Source organism: Elephantulus edwardii, unplaced genomic scaffold, assembly GCF_000299155.1.
Source record: "Elephantulus edwardii isolate Elephantulus edwardi_28Jun2011 unplaced genomic scaffold, EleEdw1.0 scaffold00541, whole genome shotgun sequence".
Taxonomy (NCBI): domain Eukaryota; kingdom Metazoa; phylum Chordata; class Mammalia; order Macroscelidea; family Macroscelididae; genus Elephantulus; species Elephantulus edwardii.
Genome location: NW_006400291.1, coordinates 253,785 through 259,456, shown reverse-complemented (window position 1 = coordinate 259,456; position 5,672 = coordinate 253,785). Strand labels below are relative to the sequence as shown.

The 5,672-nt window shown below is 45.5% G+C and overlaps 1 protein-coding gene and 1 pseudogene across 1 annotated transcript in view; both read left to right on the top strand.

Moving 5' to 3' along the window:
- Positions 1-5,672, top strand: part of KCNIP3 (Kv channel interacting protein 3, calsenilin) — a 172,437-nt gene that overhangs the window by 29,931 nt on the left and 136,834 nt on the right. The window lies entirely within an intron of this gene.
- Positions 249-817, top strand: LOC102870958 (annotated as a pseudogene).

Sequence of the window (5,672 nt, the reverse complement as noted above, 5' to 3'; positions counted from 1 at the left end):
TTCTGTGTTGGGTGACGGGGCGTGGAGTGGGCGTGGCGTCTCTCAGCAGGTCTAGGACTTGGAATCCTGGCGTTGGTGAGGCCAATCCAACACCGTTTCCAAGGCCCAGACAGCACAGTCCTTGCACGGTAAAAACGTCAATGAGAGCCTTATTTTCTAAATAAGCCTCGAGGTAGAGCAGCATTCAAAGGGAAGGATGAACGTTTTTCTGCATAGGAACCCTTGGTGAATGGAAGAGGCTTGTCATTATGCAAATCTTACGGCACTGTGAACAGACCCTAAAAACGGCTCTCTTTTCAAAGTCCCCAGAGCTTGTGTTCCAGTACGAGCAGCGCTGCATGGACGAAGCCTGTCAACCAAGCAGCACTCACTTGGACATTGCCTCAGAATCGGATTGGATTGCCTCCCATCCTGAGCACCGCCGCCCTCCCCCAAGACTTTGAGCAGTTTTTCAATGATCCTAACAGAAAGATACCGTCTACAGAGAAACACACTATTTGTATACAGTCTATTGGCTCTCTAGGGAACACCAGAATTCTCTTGTGAAGAATATATTAAGTGGCTTAAGGGCTACTGTGAAGCATTTGTCTATGGTTTGTCAGTAAAACACCTAGAACCCATTCCTGTTTCTGAGACAAGATGCTCCTTCAAAGAACACCCGAAATCTACACATTCATGCAGGAGACATCTTGAAGTTCCTTAAAAGGAAGAAACCAGAAAATGCCTTCTGTGTTGTGAGGATAACAATCTTTACCCAAAGGACTCCTGGAATTTTGTCTTCGGACAAGCCTCTTTGACAGAAGACGCTGGCCCATAATATTGGACACATCTTTGGAATGCGACACTGCCAGTGGATCTCATGTCTGATGCAAGGCTCCAACCACATGGATGAAGCTGACCGGTGCCCTCCGCTACACTGCCCCATCTGTCTATGCAAGCTGCAGTGTACCATCGGCTTCAGCATCGCGGAGAGATACAAAGCAATGTTAAGGTGGCTCGATGAGGAATCCGCTGGCCTGCCCTGAGTGATGCAGAAGCCTAGTTGTGAGGACACGGTGCATATTTGCCGGACCAGGTGGACTGACACCCAGGCACAAAGCTGGGCTGAAAGCTGCTATAAAATACATCACAACTGGAACTAATTGATTGATTGATAACAGAAGTTTAGTTTCTGGTCCATGTTGGCTTTGCCTCAAAATGTCTCTTGTCCATTCTGTTTCTGTCTTTTAATTCCTTCCCACTCAGCTGTTGCCTCCATCTTTCTGGGAAAACAACTGCAAGGTAACACAAAGCCAATTCACTCTTCTTTTACCTCAAAGTTCCTTTCCGTAGCTCGAAATGCCAAAGACTGTATGGTTTCCTACTATCATTTCCAAAGTATGAATCAAATCCTTCCTGATCCTGGTACCCGGGCAAAATCCTCTGACCCCACGGGAGCGACGCCAAACCCGGCGCCCCCAGGCGGGGCGGGGCGCGCACGAGGGACCGCCTTCCGGATTCTCTTCAACAGCTTTTATTATGCAGATAGCACCCCCTTGTTTGCCCGAAAGTGGAGGATTTTGTTGCATTCCCCTTAGGAGAATGGATTAAATGACTTACAGGACATCATGGTGTGCATGGAAAGGAGATTTTAAAAGAAAAACAAAAGTGCATTTAATTGTGTGAAGTAGTTTTTTCAGGGCTCAGTTGAAGTCTAAAGAGGTCAAACGACACAGCAGGCTGAGGGCGGGGGCAGGAGGAGGGTGCTGGGTAGCAGATGGTGGGTGTTGCAGGCAGGGCACCCACTCTAAGGCATGTCTTTAGGATCTCCCTTCTCAGGGAGCTGGTGGAAGAAGGAGTCCAGAGACTAGGCAGCAGGGGGTCCACTGGGCAAGACCCCCCCTAACCACTAGGCAGGAACCCCACACCAGCTGGGCCCCTTCGATCCTCTGGCATACTTCCCAGCCTCCTCCTCTAGGTCTAAGCAGGCTTTGTGTTTGTCACTAAAGGGTGACACTGTTGGTGTGGGCACACTGGGTGCTTTGTGGAAAAGTGAAATGCTAAACTATGCAGATGAGGCCACCTGGGAGCCTCCATTAAGCCAGTTCCACACATGCCAGCTGCTGCCTCCCAAGTGAGCATGGGGGGGGGGGGTGTCTGTGGAAATCAGGGGTGCAGACACTGTCCTGTTTTGGGGGTTTTTCCATTCAGCAGACAGGGAGCAAGAGAAAAAGGTTTCTGGAACAGCAGAAGAGGAAACTGTCCCCCAGAAACAGCAAATCAAGCAGGTGTCTCTGGACTTGAGTGAGAAAGCCTTGAGTGGGCCACTGGGCTGAGACAGGCCTGAACTTACTGGGGCCACTCCCTGACCGAGTCACCACTGAGTGGTGAATCTCCTGCTCACAAGATGGAATCAGAATCACGTCAGCATAGTGGTCTGCTATATAAATGCGCATGAAGGTAGTGTATCTGGTGGCCTAGTGGGTAAGGAATTGGGCTGCTAACCCAAAGGTATGCAGTTCAAAAACACCTGCTCCACAGGATAAAGATGGACAATCTCCTCCCATGTGATTTGTTGCTGTTGTTATGTGCTGTCAAGTCGCCTATGACTCATAGCAACACTGTGTACAACAACTCTGAACCCTGCTCTATCCTGAGCCAACCTTACTGTCACTGACACACCTATCCCCATTTCCCCTGTCAACTGAGTCAATCCATCTCATTGAGGGTCTTCCTCTCTTGTGTTGTCTCTCCACCCTCTGTCGGAAGCGACCCACAGCTGACCCTCCTGTGGGTTTTCAGAGGCAGTTAATCAATCACATGGGAGGAGATTGTCCATCCTACTCCCCAGGAGCAGCTGGTGGTCTTGAATCACGTGCCTTTGGGATTGTAGAGCAGCTTCTTGCCACTAGGCTTCCAGAACTCCCTCCATATGATTTACTGTCTCTGAAAACCCAGTGGAAAGTCAGCTATGGGTTGGTTCTGATTAGACAATACATGACAAAGTGGTGTCTTAATGAGTGTTTTCAAATTCTGTTGAAACTGTGAAATGTGTGAGCTCACAGCTCTGGAGACTAGTCATCTGAAGCCAAGGTGTCAGTAGGGGGAGCTGCAGAGAGCCAGTCCTGAGAGGGCTCTGAGGGACAGCCTGGACCATGCTGTTCTTCTCATGTTAGTGGTGGCCAGCACTTGTTGGCTGATAGATGCATCCTTAAACTCTGATCTCTGTCTCTTTCAAAGCCTGGCATTCTTCTCTCCATGTCTCTTCTCAATTCTAAAAAAATAACTCAAAACTCACTGCCAACAAGTCAGAACTGACTCATAGCTGACCCTCCAAGAGGAGATTGTCCATCTCGCTCCAGCTGGGAGTTTGAACTGCCTGCCTTTGAGTTAGCAGCATAACCCTTTATCCACTAGACCACCAGTGCTCACACTGTTAAGCCCTGGACTGCTAACCACAGTGTGGGAGGCTCATGTACACACAGAGGTGCCTGGAAGAAAGGCCAGGGTCCTACTTGTAACAGATTAACCTGTGAAAACCCTATGGAGCACACGTGCCATGTGTGACCTGGTGTGAGTCAGGACATTGTGACCCAGGGACAAGCAGTTTTTCTTTTGATTTATTCCATTATAACCTCATGCTCACATCTGCACACCCAACAAGGTCATGTTCATAGGTGCCAAGAGGTAAGGCTACAACATGCCTTTTTGGGGGACACAATTTAATCCATAACAGGCAGGCTGTGCCCAAAAGGTAGGCAGTATAGGGTAAGGCACGTGGCATCAGCCCACACCACTTCACCCAGGGAAAGCACCCCATCCTCAGAGTAGTTTGTGTTTTTATAAAAGATATTTGCAATGAATAAGTCACTGCACAAAATTCTATCCTTCAGTTTCCAGTGTCATTTCTGTCACCAAGCTCATACTGACTACTGCTTCTTCCTTATTTCCCACTTTTACATTCCAGTCACTAATTATTATTAATCAGTCTTGGTTGCACGTTCAATTTCAGATTCTAAGAGTTGGAAGAAATCTATTTCTTTCTCTTTGATTTTAGTGTTTGGTGTGCGTATTTTAATGATAGTGGTAATAACAGTTTTTCCTTGTATGCTTATGGATAATATCTCATCACTTACAATGTTGTACTCTAGGATGGATTTAGAAATGGTCTTTTTGGCTCTGAAAACAACTGCATTTTTCACTTTTTCATTCCCAGAATAGTAGTAGATCATACGATTGTCTGATTCAAAGTGGTCCATGCCAATCCATCTCAGTTCATTAAAGCCTGTTGTTGCTGCCAAGTTGAGTATAACTCATAGCGACTGTATAATCTGAACCCTCTCCTACCCTGAGCAATCTTCACATTTTGTAACACACTGGAGCCCAAAGTGGCAGTTACTGTGTCAATCTACCTGGTTGAAGGCCTCCCTTTCCTTCATCAACCCTCCACCTTTCCAACTATCATGTCCTTCTCCAAGGAATAGTCCCTCCTAGAAACATGCCCGAAATATGTGAAGTGAAGCCTCATCATCCAAAGAGCATTCTGACTGCACCCTCCCCAAGACATATCTGTTCTTTTGGCTGCTCATTAAATGTTCAGTATTCTTCTCTAACACCACAGCTCAAAGTCTGTCATTCTTCTGTCATCCTTATTCATTGTCCACATCTCAGATACATAGTAAGTGATTGAAAAGACCATGGCCTGAATCACACACACCTTCGTTCTCAAACTGACATCATTACTCCTCAATAATTTGGTGAGGTCCCTAACTGCAGACTTTCCCAGTGCAATATGTCTCCTGATTTTCTGACGGCTAGTACCAAGGGTGTTAATTGTGGATTCAACTAAGATGGAGTTGTTGACAGTTTTAATCTTTCTTCATCTATGATGTCACCAACTGGTATACTGCTAAGAATCTTTGTTTTCTTGATATTGAAATGCAATCCATATTGAAGGCTGCATTTCTTGATCTTCTGCAACAAGTGCTTCAAGTCCTCCTCACTTTCAACAATCAAGGTTGTGTCATCTGCATAATCCAGGTCATTGATGAGTCTCCCTCCTGGTTTCTTGAATAATTTGCTCAGCATGCAGATTGAATAGATATGGAAAGAGAATACAACCCTGACACATGCCCTTCTCATTTTAAACTATATAGAGTTCCATTGCTCTGTTCACACAACAACCTCCTGCTCTAGGTATAGGTTTCACATGAAAACAATTAAGTGCTCTGGGATTTCCACTCTTTTCAATGTCAGCCATAACTTGTTATCATCCACACAGTCAAGTGCCTTTTCATAGTCAATAAAGCACAAACAGACATTATTCTAGTATTCTTTACTTTTAGCCAGGATCCATCTGACATCAGCAGTTACATCCCTGGTGCCACACATCTTCTAAATCCTGCTTGTACTTCTGGCAATTCTCTATCTATGTACTCTTTTAGCTATTTTATTAAGACCTTCAGCATTATTTCACTTACATGTAATATTAATTATATTGTTCTATAGTTTTTACATTCAGTTGGATCACTTTTGTTCCCAAATATGGACCTTTTCCAATCCATTGGCAAAATAACTGTCCTCCAAATTTCCTGGTATAGATTGGTGAGTGCATCCAGGGCTACATCTAGTAATTGAAACAAGTCAATTATATCCCATTGACTCAGGGGAGATTACATATATATATATATATA